The following is a 20,921-nucleotide window of genomic DNA, read 5'->3' on the forward strand; positions in this document are numbered from 1 at the left end:
ACTGTGCTGGCAGGAGACGTGATACAGAACTTTAATAAAACTCACCTGTGGACATGAAAGGCGCACACAGCGCAGCCTCGGCACCTCTTAAACAAGCCATTTACAATGTAATTAATTCATCAGTAGCACGATGACTTTCAGAGTTAGCAATTAAAAGTACAAAGATGGCAATAATGTAGGTGAAAAAATGACATGGAAAGGAAGCACACAGCTTTAATTATATCATTCTAGTACACCCGTGGTATGGTATGCCAATGTGATATATGAGTATAATGCAAAGCTTTGACATTCAGTCAGCTTACTTTCTAAATAATACATGCTTTATTATAAACGGGGAATTGTATACTATTGGCAAAAGTTGTAACAATGCTTAAACCGAGCTCAGGGACTAATTAGTGTGGTTTTTTTTTGAAAGTACAGCTTGTGGCCTCAGTGCTGGTTTGTTGTGTAGGAGTGTCTGATGGGGACACAGGAGGTTTGGTTCCTTATCTTTTATTTCTCCTGGGATGCCGCTCCTTTTCAGAGCTGGTGGCCAAGCAGGCATGGCTGCTGGTTATCCTCCTCCGCCACCTCCTCTCATCCCACCCCTCTGTTCTTTAGAAGGGAGACGCCAGGCACTTTGAGCACATCCTCCCTTTCACAATGTGTTCTTTTCTTTCATTTCTCTCATCAGAAGCCTAAACACACTCTCTCTCACACATACTCCTTCCTTCTCACTACAATGAACCAGTTCATTGATCCATGTCCCTAAGCTCAGTACACATGCACACAAGCACACTCACATGCACATGCACACTCACACCCTCGCCTCGCCTGTAGTTCTTCCAATATAAGAATTTTTGTACTCTCACAAACACAAAAACAGAGTGTTATCCAAGATTTTAGCTATTTTTTTTATATTTGGGTAACTATTTACAAGATGGCTGGAACTTCACTGCTTGTTTTATAGACAAGATAAGTGTTTGTACTACTCAAATAGATCAAGTCGAATTACTGCAGAGATTCTATCTCAAAAATTAACAATATTCTGCACATTAATAACCATTGGTTAATGACCTCAAATGTTCTCAAGGTCCCTTTATCCGTAACACTTCACCGAGTTCTTGAGGCAAGTGCATGAGGACTAGATTAAAGGCTCTGATTAAAACAACTGAACCAGACCTGACCCTCTACATTCCAGCAAATTTCATGATTTACAGCCAACAGATAAGGATACTCAAGTATTTCAACATCCTTCGTAAATTTAGCTCTGGTTCTTATCACCTCGTGTGTATGCAAAGCCCCAGTCAATGCAGATGAGGATTTGTGGTAATGTACACTTGTCCAGAAATTCGAGGTTGGCCCATGACCCCTTGAAACAATCCCTGTGCCGCATGTAGACAGAGAGCTGTCAGCTTTTCTGCACACAGGGGGCACAGAGATCAGTGGCTCCGCAAACAGGGTCAGGATTTTACATGGGTCGGGGCAAAGTATACCGAGATTCACATTTCCCTGAAGCAGCTTAAATGGCTTCATGGCAGTTGCTTTGTACATGCAGATTTTTATGAAGCTATTAAATCACAACAGGCACATTGCTGTAGGATGTCTGGAGTTGGGCCAGTCAAATTAAAAAGGCCCAGAGAAACGTGAGTAATAACACAGAAACTATAGAGACCATATTTATGCGATTGTCAAAGGAAACCGCATAGGCCTGTGGTAAACCACAGAGTTATTGCTGTTATTTTTATTGTGAACAACGCAGGGTCAGTTAATTTAAGCAGCTGGCATTTTCATCTCTTCTACACACATCTGACAGCAAATTTATTATTGTTGTCCATGAGAAGGATGATTACAGTCAATCCTCAGGGGTTTGATGGAATCTTATCTGAAAATGACACATACAGTGAAAACATCAACTTATCAAATGTGTCTTTTACACTCATCACCTGAAATATAGGCACCAAATGCAACCAACTATTGTGTATATAAACAGGATATTTTGCAGAGAGCAAATTCATTCCTTAACTTTATATCAGTTTTTACAACAGACAGAATTATACTAGAAATGAAAATTAATATATTGCACACATAAAAGTGCACAACAACAAAATGTATTTCACTTTAACAGGCTATCATACTGAGCAAACGTTCACAAAGAGAAAAATCTGTGACTAAAGAGAGGAACGTGAAGGTGTACCGCAAACAGCTGTCCAAATTAATGTTAAATCCTCTGAGTGTCTGTCATGCAGGTCTTTTGAGGTTTAAATACATAAATCTGCAGGCAGAAGACTTTGACCTTATCAGCTAAAAAAATTTTTTTTTTTAGAAGAACATGGATTACAATCCTCTTCTTGCTGTCCTAGAAGTCTTAGAAATCACACCTAAGTATTTACAATTGGTTTGCTTTCTTTAAAAGCTCCTTATCTTTACATCTAGTTTTTAATATTGTTGTGGACTGAAGAAACCAGTTAAAATGTAAATACTATAAATCCAGTACTGCTTGCTCACAAGATACAGTAAAACATTCAATATTTCTTAGAAAATTAGGACAACAAAGAGAAAACAGTGCACTATCTATTGGCTAAAATTGGCAGTTCATGCTACTGGTGTTGTATTTGCTTTCAGTGATCTTGGTCTTTACTAGCTCTAATCCAAATCCTGTTGTGCAGCTGGCGAAGAATCTCAGTCTTTTAAGTTACCTACAAGCATTATATTCAGTACCTTTAGATCTTTTTTGACAGAGATCTTGACATGCTTATGCATGCCTCCTTGAAGAACAGAGAAGGAACCTGCACAAAGATCCCACTTCCTATGTGAATCTTTCATGACTTCTTTCTTTACTATTTATGAGGTTCACTTCACAGGGGCAGCCATATCCTTTACTACCTGGAGCCTGAGGCTGAACAGCTTGAAAAACAAAAATCACCAGTGAATTAAAAATAGATGTTTTTGTTTCAGTCCTCTTTGGTCACTTTGCTAATGTTGTTTTATTCACTAAATGGTTTATCCGCATGGAAACAATTTAGTTCGTCTGACCTACGTGTGAGAAAATGGTAGATCATTTGTGTTACTTGCATAGCTTTGAAGATATAACAAATTGAAATCAGCGATTATTCTTCAGAGTCACTGAGTCACACGTGAGCATTTGAGAGGAAACTGTCTTAGAATGGCCAATCAGTGTGGATGAAAATTCAATAACTTAAATTCTCATTTTACCACCTTATTCAAATCAAGAGTTTTGAGATCATTTGTGGCAGCTTCATTTAGCTGTTTCCTGCTGCTCCCTAGTTCTCTTTATATGAGACTGAATCCGGATCTCTGGCCACTCTCTAAACCCAGATGTACTGTGTACAGGAGTGCCCAGCTATAATTAGGTAAAGGGCTGTCTGGTTCCTCTAATTCTTCTCGAATGTTTAAACAACACAGGATTATAGCTAATTGATGGTTAGTTTTGGTGTGCAGTTTCCGTATTTTCTAAAAGCCCTCCTGAGGCTTTTATTAACTTGGTTTGCCTTACAGATATAATTCGTGAATTATTTCTTTATTAATAAAACTTGGAACAAAAGTCCACTGTGAGTACACATGTATATTAGTGACGGAAAAATACATTTTCAGCATACTTATGGTGAAAACCTTATTCTAGTCGTATTCAGGAATAATCTTCCCTGACCTTTACATGTTGAATCACCAGCCAAATCTGCTGTGGATCTCCTCTCCGCAACACACCCCCACAGCTCCAAATCATTTCACCCTGCCTCCAGCCAGAGTCCTTCCTCAACACCTCCCTCTCATAAATCTCAGGAAGCATTTCACAATCTTTCTCTGCCTACCAAAGGCCACATGGACACCTACACAAACATGTTCATAAATATTGTGTCCCCAAAGGAATTTGTTCGTTCGAAATTAACGACAAAAGCATCGCTGCGGTCCCTGTACCAATTTAACAAGAGTGCTTACAGTAATAATGTGCACAGTTTATTCAGGGTTTGATACTTCAAACGAAGTAATAAGCAAACTCAGTTAATAGAGAAAGCAGGAAAGAGAGAGAGCTGAGAGGGAGGTAAGTCACAGCCCACATGCTGATACACTGAGAGGTAAGACAGAGACACAGAGAGAAAGTGAGAGACAGGAGAGAGGGGGGGAGAAACAATTAAAAGCAGATTTATGTTTTTATTGCCTCTCCCATTCCATGGGACATCAGCTGACTTAATTGGCTGTAGACAGCTAGTATTTGGTTAAAGGAAAATAAACACGCAGAGTTAGCCACTGCTTTTTAGCCGCTCATATTGATGATGATAAAACGATTCAGTAGCCCCTAGACAGTTTAATGATCCTGAGAATATCATATTAAATATATATTCCAACAAGTTTTATTTATATCTGGGATGGTATTGACATCCTATTAAAATATATTTCATTTCTAGGCAGTAAAACTCCCTGTTAAAAAAAAAATGAGACTTGTCTAAAAAGTGGAATATAGTGTAATGTACAGTTCTGTTTTAGGCCTTCTGTTAATTATCACTTGGACATGTAGTTTGCAGACATGTTGGCTTTCACTCCTATTCACAATCAGCTCATATAAAACACCCTTTCAACACAGTACTGTTTGCTTTACCTATTCCACACATGTATAATGTAATCATTTATAATCTCACCTTGTCACCCAGAAGAGGAGGAGTTCCCTTTTGATTCTGGTTCTTCTCAAGGTGTCTTCCTCAGGTTGTCTCAGAGATTTTTTCCTTACCACTGTCATCTCTGACTTACTCATTAGGGATCTAACTCTGCATCAGATTTCTCTAAAGCTGCTTTGAGCCATTGTCTATTGTTAAAAGTGCTACACAAATAAAACTGAATTTAACTGAACTGAATATCAGAGCACATTACTCCAGATTTTCTCATTGACCACAAAGTTCGGGTCATTAGTGATTGTAGACTGACTCATTAAGGTGCCTTACAATAAATACATCATTTTGAGCTTGTAATCTAGCTTGACCTTGTAATACTGTGAAATAATTATTTGAGAGTACATAATTTCACAAGCTTTACTGCCAATATTCTCCTTGCATAAGTTCTGAGCCTTGTTTAACTCCACGGTCTTTAGACCCTTTGCCTTTGGTCCTTCGCTTTGGTGCCCGACTACCCTTTGGATCTTCCTCTGCCTTTGATATTTCATGCCCTATCATGTTTTTACCCCTGTCTGCTGTACCATTTTGATTATTGGACTGTGTCTTAGATTTGTAAATAAAATTCCTCTGCACATGGATCCCAACAAACCTCCTGAGTCTGGTTCGTTACAGCAACATTCAAGAGCAAAAGCAATTCACAGATCTACCTAGGTATACCTAGGTGAATGTTGCTGTAACGAACCAGACTCAGGAGGATTGTCTACAATGCAAATGACTACAGCTTCACAAATTTTAAAAGTATTAATATTTATATTGAATTTATTTATAGAGTTTAATAAAAAGTAAAATTTGTGAAGCTGTAGACATTTGCACTGTATCATTACTATGAAATGGAGCCTAATACATTAAGATTAGTGTGATTACACTGTGAAACTGGGCCATTACACCAATGAGGTTGAATAATTACAATGTATAAGCATGCACTGCACAATAAGAAAAGAAACGCAATAGCACATGCATTCTTAGGAGGCACCTTGTGCCCAGATAAAATTGGATCACAGATTACATTGTGATATGGTTCAGCCACAGTGTATAATTCTATCCCATGCAAGATCAGTACCATAACAGGCAGCTCCACCTTTCTGTATCTGGAAGTTTAAACATAATCTGTAGTACTACATCTGTAAAATTTCATCACTGAACCTCGGTTTTTCGGAAAACTGTGTGATGAAACTTCTAAAGAGATATGTTTGTTCATGCACCAAAACTAGGCTGAGAATGTGTCTTGGCTCGGCTGTGGCAGGCTTTTTTGCCGTACGGCCCCCTTCGTACAGCCCGGTGTGAATAGCTCCTCTGTGTGACCGGCCAAAGATCTGCCAGCGGACCCTCTCTTTGTTGGCTGAATGGGCACAGCTAGGCCACGTCTTAAGGCACACTAATGTGCCATGGCCAAACCATAAAGGCTGCGTGGTAATTTGCCAGGGATAATGGAATGCCTTTAATTTGGTTGGGAGTAAATGGAGACTTATAGAGGAGGAGTCCCATTCTAGCTCTCACTCTATTCATATTTTAAAAGGGTTTGTTTTCTTCCGGCTCATTGTTATCCTGAGTCTAATATCTGCAAACAACAGGATGAGAAAAAGAAAACAACATAGCAGTATCTTGGCCCTATTACACAGGGAACAGGACACCAGAAAAACAAACAGAATGCAGCTTCTTCTTCTCTGTGGCAATGCTGATGTCATTTGGGGAATATTTAGGTCACAGATTAGGTTTTGGGAGAAGCTCTAATAGAATATAATGAGGGGAAGGGTTCAGGGAGACTGTACGCCAAGGAGGTTAGAGGCCTGGCCTGTCTGTCACAGTACACACAGAAATTTAGAGTGAGTGCTGGAACTCTAGGTACTCTGTAATTTGTTATCTCATGTCCCCAGATGATTCATGTGCCTCAGAGTATACTGCTTCACTAAAACCTGCCTTCTACTGGGAACCAACTGCAGTTCTAGATATTATATCACAGTGAAATTTCATATACAAGCATGCATGCTTGACATTTTAGGAAAGGGAAAACAGCATAACTTTGTTGGAGTGTTACACACCAATGGTCAAGCTTTGATAAGCCAACAAACAACCAATTAAACATAGCAGCATGTTGGACTGACTCCCACAGCTCTAAAAAATAGCTGCTCTTTGTGTGTGTGTGTGTGTGTGTGTGTGTGTGTGTGTGTGTGTAAGGGGAATGATGGTAAATGTTGAGGGGTTTACGCTCCAGGCTGTATTTCACCAATAACTTTCTTCCTATTGAAATACTCCTATTAAAAACGTTCACTTTGTCTATGTTGACATTTTAAGCATTATTACTCTTTTTTTTGCTTTAGACACAACACTACACACATTTATTGACACATATCTGTTATACACACATTTTCCACATCAATACTGTCACATGCATGATCCACGTGTGTCATACATATGAAAAACTGTTATATTTGTGAGATCGTCCATCACTATAGTAATGAAAAAAGGTTTAAAAAAAAAAAAAAAAAAAAAGGTAGCACAGGCTGCAATTTTGTGGTTTGCTTTTGCTTTTTCTGTAGCTATTACTGGCACTTCTGTGCCCAAGAGATGTGTGGGTGCAGGAGAGGCACAAGCAGCAATATGTACATGCACAGTGAAGTGCAATGCAAAAAAGCCAATGACCGTGAAACTCACATGTATTGGATATGTACCTGGAGAAGGACCATGAAAGCGGCTCAAAAATTTCTGGGAACAAAAATACATCTCAGTGTCACATTTAGGTGCAAAATAGGATTTGTGCCACTGTGATGACAATGTGGCCCAACTCAGAATAGAGGGATTTTACACACCCTGGCTGACTTTCTACAGGGATACAGACCAGGAAGGAGAAAGAGATTTAAAGGTGAGAAGACTAAAACATGCCAGAACTGAGAATATTTTCTTGCAGCCTCTTGCTAACACACACACACACACACATACATATACATACACACACACACAGTCAGGTCCATAAGTATTTGGACAGTGACACAATTTTCATACTTTTGCCTCTGTACATAGCCACAATGGATTTGAAATGAAGCAATGAAGGTGTCTCTTGATTGTAGACTTTGACAATGATATGCCTACCTCCTCCACAGTGTTGCTGACTTGGCTAGATGTTGTGAAGTAGTTTCTCTTCACCAAGGAAAGAATTCCGCGATCGTCCACTTTAGTTGTCTTCTGTGGTCTTCCAGGCCTTTTGTTGTTTCTGAGCTCACCAGCATATTCCTTCTTTTTTAAGAATATACCAAATAGTTGATTTGGCCACTTCTGAAGTTTCTGCTGTCTCTCCGATAGGTCGGTTTTGGTTTTTTTCAGCCTAAAGATGGCCTCCTTCACTTGCATCGACACCTCTTTGGACCGCATATTGAGAGTTCCCATGAACAGCTACCAAATGCAAATTCAACACTTGGAATCAACTCCAGACCTTTTATCTCCTTAATTTGTCATGAAATAATGAGGAAACAGGCCACACCTGACCATGAAACTGCTTGTCAGTCAATTGTCCAATTACATTTTAGCCTGTGAAAATTGAGGGATTCTGTAAAAAATGGTTGTAATTCCTAAACAGTTAATGCAATATTTTTGTTAAACCCCTTGAAATAAAGCTGAAAATCTACGCTTCAATCACATCTCGACTGCTTCATTTCAAATCCATTGTGGTGTACAGAGGCAAAAATATATATATACACATACATACATACATACATACATACATATTTACACACATGCATATAGGTTACTAGTTTGTTATATTTATTGAAATAGAACCAATTCAGAAACAAAAATAATAACTGTTTGAGCAGGATTATAAAAACAATCCACATACATCAATAGACAATTTATGAACTCGAATGAGGTAACTGAGGTTGAGGAACTGTTAGAGATTAAAAAAATTAATAATAATAATAATGATAAAAATCAGCTTTAGTCCACTCCCACTTCAGGTTAAAATCCAGGTATAGATACAGATATTTGGAGCACAAAACAGACACAGGTATAGTCATTGCATTAGACCACTAAAGAATATTGAGGTAAAAATAAGTGAAATGAACAGAGACCTACTTCCACGAGGGCATCACGAGGACATCATTCTTGAGATGCAGAGTTGTTGCAGAAACAGTAGGTAATCCTTTCGTAACCCCTGGGACAAGAAACACAAGTAAGTTCATGCATGAGAGCTTTAAATGGTGGAGTGGTAAACCACAGGAGTTGAGTTGCTTTACTCTCATAAACAAACCACTATCTTTCTCAATGGAGAAAAAAGGAAGAGTGATGAAGAGAAGGTGCTGAAGGAGGGATGGTGGATAGTCACTAAACAACAGGCCAATGGCTCCTCCTCTCATAAAGAATCACTCAAAGAAAGCATACATTTTAGGAAGTGCACTCGACTGACAGTGTGCGTATCCTTTCTAGTGGTATTTCACGCAAGAGGAAAACAATGGTTATATCTGCATGACCAAATTTTCATGGAATAAAAAAAAAAAAAACTTATTTGTAGAACAGAGCACATTGTGCCAAATATAAATGGCTAGGAAAATCAAAAGCGTAGATCTTTGTTTCTATCAACTCTGAGTTATTGTTCATGTTGCTGTTGTGTGACCTGTAATTAGCCTATTCTATTTTTTTCCTCTTTTTGGGGGAAAAGCACCATTTATGTATGGAGTGAAACAATTAAATGAAATGAGATAAGAGTTGGCTTTATTAAGTGCCGTTATATAAGGATTCAAATAGAAGTCAAACGGAAGGGTTTGATCCCATGTCTTGTCTTGTCTCTTCTCTCAAAATAATGTTTTTTGAGGAAGTAAAACTACTTCAGTAACGTGGGAACTGCTGTGTAGAAGAAACATAATGCTGTTTCTTAATTGCCAACATTTGTAAACTGCAATGTCTCAGCCTAAATATTTCTTGGCTAACAGCACATAAGAACTTGGCGTAATCAATCATAACATTATTAGCGTCAGTTTTAGTGTATGACATCTATGAATTTGGATATATTAATAAATGATTGTAAATCGTCAAGATGTATTTGTTTATTCGTTAAAATCATTCACCAATTCTGTCAAATTCAATTACTGTCTTAAAAGTTGTATCTTAGGAATTTCTGAGATTTTATAACTTCACAAATTAGGTGTCCTTCAAACATTGAGCTTGGAAGGATATAGAAAAGTGGTATTTTGAAAACATACAAAAATAAACATATCACAAATCAGATTCATGCATATATCTGTTCATTTGATCATCTAAGTTCATTTGATTCATCTGTGTATCTGTGCACAATCAGGACAATTCCTGCACTGTTTTTTCTTCTACTTAAATGCACTTCACCTTCTACCGTGCCCCTTAGTTTGCACAACAAGCCTCTAAACCTATAAGGGCAGTGGCCTGTAGAGCAAGACTTAATTAAGCTTAGGCACAAGACAAAGCTTTTCCTCCAGAAGCTTGTCCCTGAGGACTCAGCTGGTTTATGCTGTGTGGTGCAGTGTAAAGCCAGCACAGAGACCAGGCCAGAGTAATTAAGGAGTAAATAATGAGGCTCTTGAACGAACCCCTGCTCTGATGATCTGACTGGCTGGAATGCCAAGTCCACGTTCAATAAATCCATTAACAACGTCTGTGAGTCACTGCTTTAAAAGGTCACAGCATCTTAGCTAGCAGCATGTGCCACTGAAACCAGTGGCACTGCAAACCAACTAGTACTAGTACGTTTAAAAGCACAAGTTTGATAGGACGTTAATACTATATTTAAAGCATGCAAAAGTCTCTGCACTCAGTAGTACTAGTTTTTTTTCCCATTTTATACTGATAAGGACTTTATGATATGTCAGTGTCCAATAATTAAATCACCAGAAACATTAGAAAGCTTACAGGTATTTGAATAAAAGCCAGTAACAACTATAGCAGATCTGGAAGAAGCAAAAACACTCTTTTGGGGTAAGATCAAATTATAGGCAGAAGCATTTAAGCAAAGTCACTCCCTTCTCTGCACAAGCCCATCTGTAAGGTTTAATCAGTGATTGAGGTTTAAATGAGAAATGGGCTTATCCACATGTCCCCGAACATACTGCGAATCTGGAGATGCTGTAGTAGTGTTTGTACAGCTCACTTCCCACCATGCTGCTACAGGGGAAGCTGTGCGCTGCAGGCAGGTTCTCCAACCAGCCAGGTGTTCGCTGTGGGATAAACATTTACTAACAGACTTCAACAAGATCCCTGGGGCACAACATTAAAGGAGCCTGTTAGCCAGCTAAATATTCAGAATGCTACAGTCAGCAGGGGATAAGGCACACAGTTTAGCCCATACAGCCTGGGTTTGGTCTCCAAGTTTAAATTTGTGTCCCTAGAGGAATAGTTGTAGCTAGTTAATTATAATACACCAGCACTGTTAACTCAGTTATCAAAGAATGAGAGTTCTACCTCTGCCTTGATTTTCAGAACAGACTACACATAAAACAGATGCAGATTCTAAAATGGATTAAAATGCTTTTGTATAAAACTCAACCAGTTTGTCTTAAAAAAAGCATACTTTCCCCCCAAGTGGATAAGAAGCCACTGTGGCAAAGTTTAAGGCAATGTGAAAACTTCTTTTGAGAGAAGTTGAAGAAAGACAGCACACAGCAAATGCCTCAGCTATACACGAGTTTGTGGATTTCCGTTCTCTTTCCTGCTATTTAGGCGGCAAGACCTTGGGCTTGCACGAACAATACAAATGACAGAAAGTGAAAGGCTGAGAAAACTCTCTGTGAGGTGAGAAGACCACCTGCTGTGATGGCCTCAGTACCATCCCCAATGTGACTGCAGCCAAACTGCACAGAGTTGCAGTAATTATGCCTCCCACTGTGGACATAATAACGCTCAGCTCTGGAATGAATGTGAGAAGAATGGAGCTGCAGATCAGTCTTGTCCTGTCAAACACAATGACATTTTCATAAGTGCCTGCTACCTCTCTTTCTCTCAAAAGAAGATTCCATCAAACTACACGTGAGGGCTCTTCTTTGAAACCAACCCACAGGGCCAAAAATACACAGATTTTGCACTATGGCAGAATTACCAAAGGGCAAAAGTGGTTCAACCTTGCACCACAAGTGTTTTGACCTAATGCATATGACACAGATGCAGGCAAATGATCTGTTTAGAACTAATAGCTCTTTACCATTCTTTCCTTCTGACATCATCAAGAGTAAAATGTGAAGAAATGAACTGTCTGGAAAAGGCTATAAGTGATCTCATGCCAAGTAAGACCTCTCATCAATGTGTAATAAAGCAAAGCTCACTGGCGTTATTCTAACAAGTTTAGTCTGCTGTGCTACACAGTGAACTTAAGAGAGGCAGCAATACAATTGAAAAGAAAAGGCAGCCTGAGATACATTGAATAATAATGAGCTCATTTGTCTTGTCATTGGCTAGACAGGCTGCACCAATTTATAACAAGCTTATGGAAGTAATCATGTTGAATTTAAGCAACGTTGTAATTCTATACAAATTTTATAGTCTACTGGAGGCAAATTATGACTTGACTCCTTCCTATACCAATTCAGATTTGGAAATTCTCTAAATTCTGACTCTTGGAGACACACAAACTCATAGCAACAGTTACACTTAAAGCGTTTACCGCTAAAAGTTGCAAAAGACTGAAATAAACTAGTCTTTTTTTTATTTTTAAATTACATTGCTTACATAGATCATTCATTTGGACTCAGTGAAAGTGCATATATAAAGTACAAGTACACACTGGATTTTGTGAATAGTAACTATCAATTCCATTTCAGTGAGTTAATGGAAATACAAATGAAAGGGGTTAAATGTTAGAAGCTGGATAAAAAAAACATGGAATTTTCTATTAAAATGCTGGCTCAAGGACTCCTACACATGTCTAACTGCGGATGCAAGATCAAATGTATGTGGAATGAAAAGACCAAATCATAAGATTTCTGCTCTTACTCCTGCTCATTCCCCATAACGTATCACAATCAATAATCTCCTCCCATCTCACTTCATGAAAAAAAATCACCATCTTAAGTAGCGTCATGTTTGGAATTCTAAAGCTAAAAATCCTATCAATAAAACAGAATTAAAGTTACTGAATGAAGTGCCAATCCAATAAGTAATTACGAGCAGTCACATGAATCACCAAGGCTCAAGACATGCTTCCTCTCTTGATGGGCTTGGTGGTAATTAATGATTCAAAGTAAATTTTTCATTCCAGTGAACTCAAAGGAATAAAGAAAACAAACGATCCCTGGCTGAGCAGCTTGACTTATGGCTATTAGAAGTCCTCAGGTTTACTGACATTATATAAATGGCAGTCTTAACTAAAATACAGCTTTGTTAAATAATTCCTGAAAACAGAGTTCCTGGATATTCATTTTAAATGGAATACTTTACATAAGGATGTGTTTGAAGCATTTACCCTCTGAATGGTTTCAGCAAAATTGCAACAGATCTCATCACACTTCATTCACAAAGGCTAGTCTGACTAATAACGATTTTTAAGCCTTTTGATTAGATAAGAGATTATGCAGATAAATAAAAGGCATAGGTCTATATTTAACTGTTAAATGCTTAATACTGTGTTAATTGCACTCAAAGCTTCAAACTGCAGATTACATCGAAGAAGCACAAAAAAAAAAAAAAAAAAAAAAAAAAAAAAAAAAAAAAGGAAAATCCAGAAACTGAGCTACAGTGACATTTAAAAAAAAAAAAAAAAATTAAAAAGCACTGCCTGAGGGGATACAAAAATGTCTTTGTGAGACAATCCTTGATCCCTGTGTGCTACAGGTAAGTGACAGTAATTCTAGCTCACTGCCTGTGAGTGCTGTCCTTTCTTTCCCACTGCAGTGTGCAGAAGTGGCTGCAGAAGCTTCCAGAAGATTAGGCGAGTGGGCTGCTGTGATCAGGACTGTGTGACTATAGCGAGAGCTGGCAGGAGGAGCAGCACTTAGGAAAGACATTGCTCACAGCGTCATCATGAAGACTTCAGAGGGCAGATGCTAGCAGGAGATAATTGATGGGGGCTCAAACAAGTATTTACATGCAGATAAATCTCGTGAAGACTAGTCCTCATTAGTGGCAGAGATCCAGAGGCGATAAGCAGCACGCCTCAGTGCGGTCTAGAGAGCTGGAGGGGAGGGAGACTGGAAATAGGCCAGAACCACAGAAGGCCTGTGGCCTTGGGCCACTACTAGCACACAGCCCAAGTTGTGGCAACTGTTGGCATGAACTAGGAAGCCACCTGCTGCATGATACCACAACAAAACTACTACCATGCTGAGTGTGATCAAAAACACGATGCTGGGTGAGAACGGGTAGAAAAAAGAAAAACAAAAATTGTCTAGCCAAGTCTAGATAACTCTCTTGTTAACAAATTGTGCTTACTGCTGTAAATCCATGACAGACTTAAAAAAGAAAAAAAAAAAAAAAAAAAAATCCATCTCATTTTTTTTAAAGCAGGTGGTCATTAAGCACAAATATTTCACTCTTAGATTACACTGTTGTTTTGTTCCCAGCACAGCCACAAGAACATAAATAAGAGATGGCACTGAACCTTTTATTTACAGCAATAGTTTTATAAATACAATAAAAATAAATACAATACAAACAATATAATGGCAGCACAAAATCGATCATTAACATTTAGCAAGCCTCATTTTTATGTCTTGTTTATTCCACTGATCCCAGTGGCTGCACTGCTGTCATTTTCAAAGCCCTGATAAATATGAATTTGCTTTTGCAAATTCAAAGTGTGTACTGATGTCACATTGTAAAGTGCCGAGTATGGCTGGGCATGACGCCAGCAAAGACGCATTTACTGTTAGCAGGAAGGATGGGGTGGAGAGGTGGAGAGGCAGCATGTGGACCTTCCATCTCTCAACTACCTCCTGGCAGGATGGATCAAACTCCAACGCAGTGGGTGCTGAGCTAAGCCTCTACAGGCTCTCCAAATTAGAAGCAGCAGCATTGGAGCTCAAGGACGTCCATCACACACCAGTCATTAAGCCCCTTTCACATGGATATTTAACTATAGTCAGAAGTTTTAAGAAAAGATTCTTTAGGTTGCTAAAATTCATTAAATCAAATGTACATACACTGTATAACAGAAATTCAGTAACGTTAATTAAGTTGCATGTCATTTGGCTATAAACAATATAACTTCTTTGCGTTACTGCTAAATAATATAATGCACCATTCACTTAAAATGAAGAAACTGCAGTTTCACCACAGTCAGTTTAGTAGCATTAAACCTGATCAGGAACATGAACAGTTGTGTGGATAAATTATAATAGACAGTTGATAAATATCATTTCCCAAATGTTAGGCATTAGAAGTGCAGCTAGTGTGGGAGTGATGAACAGTAGTGAACAGACCTGTGGGTGTGCATACGTGAGCACTGAGGAATCCAAATACAGCACTACTTTAGAAGCTACTGTCTTCCACAAAGCTTCATGGAAGCAGTACATAACTGATTTTTCTAATAGTGCTCCAGTCCATTCATGGCTGAACTCCAGAGGGCCCATAACTCTTCCGTTCATAGCAAAGTGATGCTGCTATCCTGTGTGATTTGATGCTATTATCTCATCCATAGAATGCACAGTGTGCATTCAGTTCTGTTTCTATAGTGCATCCTATGTGTATATAAATTCAAACTAGCCAACAGCTGATACTGAACACTGTATCCTCTTTGTATCCAAAATGAAATCTTAGAGTCAATAAACAGATGTAATATAGGTTGGAATTTGCCCAGAGCTACATTTTAGATATGTGCATTGATATCACTGGAGTGAGTTATTAAGTAATGTGTGCTGTCACAGGGGAGAAAAACTAACCCTTCATTGTTAAAATAACCTAAAAATACTCAGTATTAGAGATATACTATATGCACATATATTTTTAAAAAAGGGAATTGAAATATATATCAAATATAACCATAACTCCTCAGAGACGAGCAGTGAATTGTAAATGTGTAATCATGCAAATTTATTATTTCAATCTATTAGTGTCAGATGGGCTCTCTGAGCAATATATGACTCACATAGTCTACACAGCCACACACGATACATGGAGTATGTTATATACAACACTGCCTTTGAAAAACACCTGTATCCTCCAGTCAAAATGCAACAAGGCCAAATGGTCTGGAGTATTGATGTGCCTTGTACCTAATACAAGTAAAAGTTTAATGAACGGACATTCGATTAACCGCTAGGAGAGAAAAATCATTTTAAAAATCAAGTAATTAGTATTTAATCAAGTATCTGCAATTAATTATTCCTGCTGTCAATGTATATTTCTCTGTTATGTCTGTCAAGTATAATCAGAAATATTAAATTCACAGCAAAAGCTTTAAAGAATGTTGGCTCAATATTTTGACCCGCAGCCCTGCTAGTAAAAGTTCTAAAACATGATGCTGGGTGAGAACGGGTAGAAAAAAGAAAAACAAAAATTGTCTAGCCAATCTAGATAACTCTTATCTTAACAGACTTAAAAAAAAAAACAAAAAAAAAACATCCATCTCATTTTTTTTAATGCAGGTGGTCATTAAGCACAAATATTTCACTCTTTGTTTACACTGTTGTTTTGTTCCCAGCACAGCCACAAAAACATAAATAAGAGATGGCACTGAACCTTTTATTTACAGCAATAGTTTTATAAACACAATAAAAATAAATACAATACAAACAAAATACTTGACAGACATATATACTTGACAGACGTAACAGAGAAATAATCAGAAATATTAAATGCACAGCAAAAGCTTTAATGAATGTTGGCTCAATATTTTGACCCGCAGCCCTGCTAGTAAAAGTTCTAGCACAAAGTGTAGGAGTAAAAATCTTATTGGATTAATGAGTGACAAGAGATAGAACTTTAGTTATATTTACTGACTGAAAACACTGAAATGAACACACAGGCATTACTTTGTTTTGAAAATTGATGGGGCTAGGAATGTTGGGCACAAAAAAAGAAGAGAAATCCTTGCATGATCAATAAGACATCAAGCCAATTCACACCAAATGTGTTTCTAATTCAATTTCAGTTGTCTGTATTAATTGGAATTAAGGAAAAGATACGCTTAAATCCATACAACCTTCTTTAAACGCTTAGGGCAATAATGGAATGATGGATGCTTTAAAAGAGGTTGAAGAATGTGATACTGCAAGCTGATGAAATTCACCTTTATAAAAACATCTATAATCAGTATAAAGCCTCACTTTGTATTCACATATTCCATAAAATGATTTTCTATAAAATAATTTCTATAAATGAATGGCTATAATAATGTAATGACTTTGTAAGAAAGCAACTCAGTCATGCCTTGTGGGGACATTTTAATAGAGATGCCACCCTGAGAAACTCACAAAGGCTTAAGTAATGTTTTCAGAAAGAGTTTGGATCCTGCAGCAAGCTTTTATATATAAAGATTTTTAATGAACTACACTTTCAAAAAGCAGTGGGGACAAAACTGGCACATCAAACTTATACCTACAAATGATTACTGAAATGAAAAGCGGAGCTGTTGAGATGTGCTGCATGTGCAGCGTCAGTGTGAGAACAGGCTTATTCTCCAAACTCCCTGTATCCATTGTTATTTGTGTCCATTGTTTAATATTTTTAAATGCAGTTGTAGTGAATTTGCCAGGAAATGTATTATTTCTCTTTTGTCCCATGAGTTTCATATCTGTGCTCATGTTCCCATCCATATGACCATTAAAAAGCACCTGCTCCTGACACTTTTTTTCAGATGCCCACATCGACACACCTTGCACACCACGATAATGCTGCTCTCTGTGTCACAATTTTGCTGACATTTCTTTTCCAGATTTTCTCACATATTTCCTGTACACATTATGTATGTTAAATAGCCAAATAGTAATTTCAGTATTCTAATCCTGGCACTTCAAATGGTGAATCAGGTATTCGAGAGCAGTGCTCTGTTATCAATTCATTAATAAAGTATTCTGCCTTCCCTCAGAGCCGCTGGGTGTAGGGTGGAGTCAGGGGGCCTCTCTACACCTCCCTATGAGCATTTCTTCTTCAGTGTGTGCTGGCAACAGGTCACTGTTCCCTCCTTCCCCCATTCAAAACCTCGAAAACTTGAAACACTCCCCTTTTGGAAAGCTCTCAATGGGGCCCTTGTCCAAGGCATAGCACTCCACTGTGAGTGAGGGAGGCCTAAAAGTATACATATTTACTTAAAACATCAAATGTTTAACAATGCCAATTTGCACAGGCGCACTAGTGTGTTTCTTCCATCCCATGAAGTGCTACCTTTCCCCAGGACAGTGAGAAGCATGCAGACACATTACCTGCATCTTTAATATCTGGCACAATTTCAGGCTTGTAGGTTTGCCTATCTAATACCTAATAATTTAACACATAGGGCTTAGCATGGTGCTACACTGCTGAGCTGAAGGTAGACTATAAAGCAAAATAAGGAGTAAGCAGAAAGTCAGGATGGTATGAAAATCCAGTTAAGCTGAATGAAAAGAAAGTATATCTACTCCTGGGCTTGGTGTTTGCTTGACTATAAGTAAGCTAAAGGCAAAGTCACCTTTCTATACAGAGGTAGGCTAGCTCAAAATTCTCATTATTGCTTTCCTCAAGTGGAAATAAAGGAAGTCATTTCACAAGAAAACATACTACCTTAAGCAAAATTTCATATACTGACTGACATAGGACAAGAATGAGGTCACTCCTTATCATTTTCAAGCAGATGCACTGGTTCACCTTGCAAAAATCCTACTGCTTGAGAAAATCACACCTAACAGCTCCTACTGTGTTGAAAATCTAGAAAAGCAGACATTTTCATATGAACTATACAATGCATACAAAAGGTATTATGTGGTTTTTCTAAATAATTGAATACTACACAAACAATTCAAGCAGTACTGTTCAAAGCACCATCATTGAGACAGACTTGATCATTTGAGAAAACTGGCAGGTGGTGATGTTGCAAGTACCAAAAGCAGAGCAATGACAATTGCCAATTCTGTAAATTAGAAAGTCTCTCAATAAGTTGATTCAGATCAGTTAAAATGTACCTTATATAATTCACTTTCCTTATAAATAAGCATCAAATGGATGCCTCTGTAGTACTTCACCAAGCACTCGTTTGTAAAATATTCCTGAGTGCAGGATGGGATTTGGTTTATAGTTGATGAGGTGGTAGCCTGTATTTAGTGCGTCATTTGGAAATGGATATTAATCACTGTCACACTGAGGTCTGTCTGGGTCTGCATTTGAGACAGATCTTTGTGCCCCCGTAGAGAGCTACTTATCACTATAGAAACCACTGCCGATCATGCTAACAAGGCCAGTGCAAAGGACTAATCTGGATGCTAAACATGGGAAAAACAGGTCTGTGTTGTAATGCTGGAGAAGAAGCATCATTACACAATCCTCACACAGGACAAAGGACTACTGAAACATAAGCTACTCCACAGGAATATGAAGTTGAAGCCATATAACACAAAAGATCTGACAGCCTCATCACCTGGTCACAGCTTTTTGGTCACATTAGAATGACCATGGTGGTGCACTAAAATCCAGGCAGATTTAGCATGACCTTTTCAGTTCACTTGGGAGACATTTTTAGATTCTCAGGGCATGCAAATCATAATGGAACAGAATAGAGCACCAAGGCTCTGAGAGGAATGTTTCATTTATGCACAGAAGAGAAGGCAATGGTTAAATCTCAGTGTGAATGCACCTGGAAAGTGACTCTAGCTGATTCACCCTCCCCCTGACAAGACGAGGATTTTGCCTGTAGTCAGCTTGCTGTATTCAACATGACCCTATGCAAAGTGCTATTAATATCTCATTTCACAGCAGAAGAGTTTACGTGATCTGGCACTTTTATAAAGAAATCACTGCCCTGCAGTTTTTGAGTAGGAGTTAGGATTATTTGGTGCTTTTCAAATTTCCATCAAAAATCAATACCACTGCTCCCGCATGCTGCCACAATATAAAAGAAGGAGTACTAAAAGGAAGAATTAACTTGCCTCATTAATCTCTCATAATTAAAGCAACAGCATGTAGGATTATTTTTTGTTGCAGTCCTGAGCTGATGTGAGTCACCCTAACAATCCTGTAATAGTAATTCTGTGAGTGCTGTGTAGGGGTTGTCCAATCAAAACTGGTAGGGCATTTGTATGTATACGTCATAGATCAGCTCAGATATGTCAAACATCATGCTTAACTTCAGGCACAAAAGAAGTTTGACTTCACAGTGACTGGCAGGAGTTGTAGCCAACCAGGGGAGTGAGAGAGCATGACACTGTGAACAAAACAAACATGAGGGAGAGCGTGAAATAGTACTGCACTGTTTAAAAAAAAATTTTTTTTTAAATAATAAAAAGGGAAAATGACTCCTGGAGTTTTAGCTTTTCTCTTACCGATCAAGTAAGGCATTGATTCATTCTCAAATTTGTTAGGAAGCGAGTGAATGGTAGATGATGGTCAGCCAATTTTACTATCTTTGTGGAGTTTGTATTGTAGCTTTAAGATGTTTTAGTAACTAAGGCTGAGTTTCTCCATATTTTGTAGTACAAACTTGTGCATGTGAGTGATTCAGGCCCTCTGCTCGTCTGACCTGTATCTGTTTATACTCTGATGATAGTTTGAGCTAGTGTGGTAACATTGACTACCACAGTATGGAAATCTAGTTTGTGCCAAAATCTTTTACAGGCTCAAACATAAAATGCACAGATTAGAAGGCGTCTAGTCTAATGACCAAGTGTTACTGTTTTCTTCTCTAAATTATATTTTAGCTGGTTAGCTACAGTTGGTGGGCTAGCTGAGTGCAACAGCCCCAAAGATGCTCAAAGCTTCAGGTAAAGCACCTACATTCCGCCTGCGGTCCAGCACACCTTGAGATTACCAGAGCTACCTTTTTCCCCTTCAACCAAATCTTATATTTTAGCTAACTATCTAAAATTATGTGACCATTTCATTCTGTAGGATATGTGCTGTTTATGATATGCAGAATAAGCTCAGTTACACTGCGGCAGGTCTGCAATCAGTCCCAGTAAAACTAACTGACTGACAGCAGCCAAAAGACAAGCTCTTGTTTTTTTTTAAATCTGGTACGTATCAACTATGACAGTCACATCGATGTGCATAATAAAGTTATTTTATTCTCATAACACGTCTGTAATACTGAGCAGTTGTGAGTTGCAAATACTTGCAAATGTTTCAAACTGCATATTACTGTACTATATAGTATGTCATTTGCTGTCCTTACGATTTTGGTCTACTACT

General features: G+C 38.2%; 1 protein-coding gene across 5 annotated transcripts in view; it reads right to left on the minus strand.

Moving 5' to 3' along the window:
• sema5ba (sema domain, seven thrombospondin repeats (type 1 and type 1-like), transmembrane domain (TM) and short cytoplasmic domain, (semaphorin) 5Ba) overlaps positions 1-20,921 on the minus strand; it is a 96,833-nt gene that overhangs the window by 67,742 nt on the left and 8,170 nt on the right. For 3 of the 5 annotated variants that reach the window (XM_053233999.1, XM_026911676.3, XM_026911707.3), the window contains exon 2: positions 8,730-8,808. The gene's annotated coding sequence lies outside the window, so the exon portion shown is untranslated. Of the gene's footprint in view, positions 1-7,316; positions 7,368-8,725; positions 8,809-20,921 lie in introns of all 5 variants that reach the window. The other 2 variants (XM_026911691.3, XM_026911685.3) reach the window with 2 other exon arrangements.

The sequence above is a fragment of the Pangasianodon hypophthalmus genome, chromosome 5 (assembly GCF_027358585.1).
Source record: "Pangasianodon hypophthalmus isolate fPanHyp1 chromosome 5, fPanHyp1.pri, whole genome shotgun sequence".
Taxonomy (NCBI): domain Eukaryota; kingdom Metazoa; phylum Chordata; class Actinopteri; order Siluriformes; family Pangasiidae; genus Pangasianodon; species Pangasianodon hypophthalmus.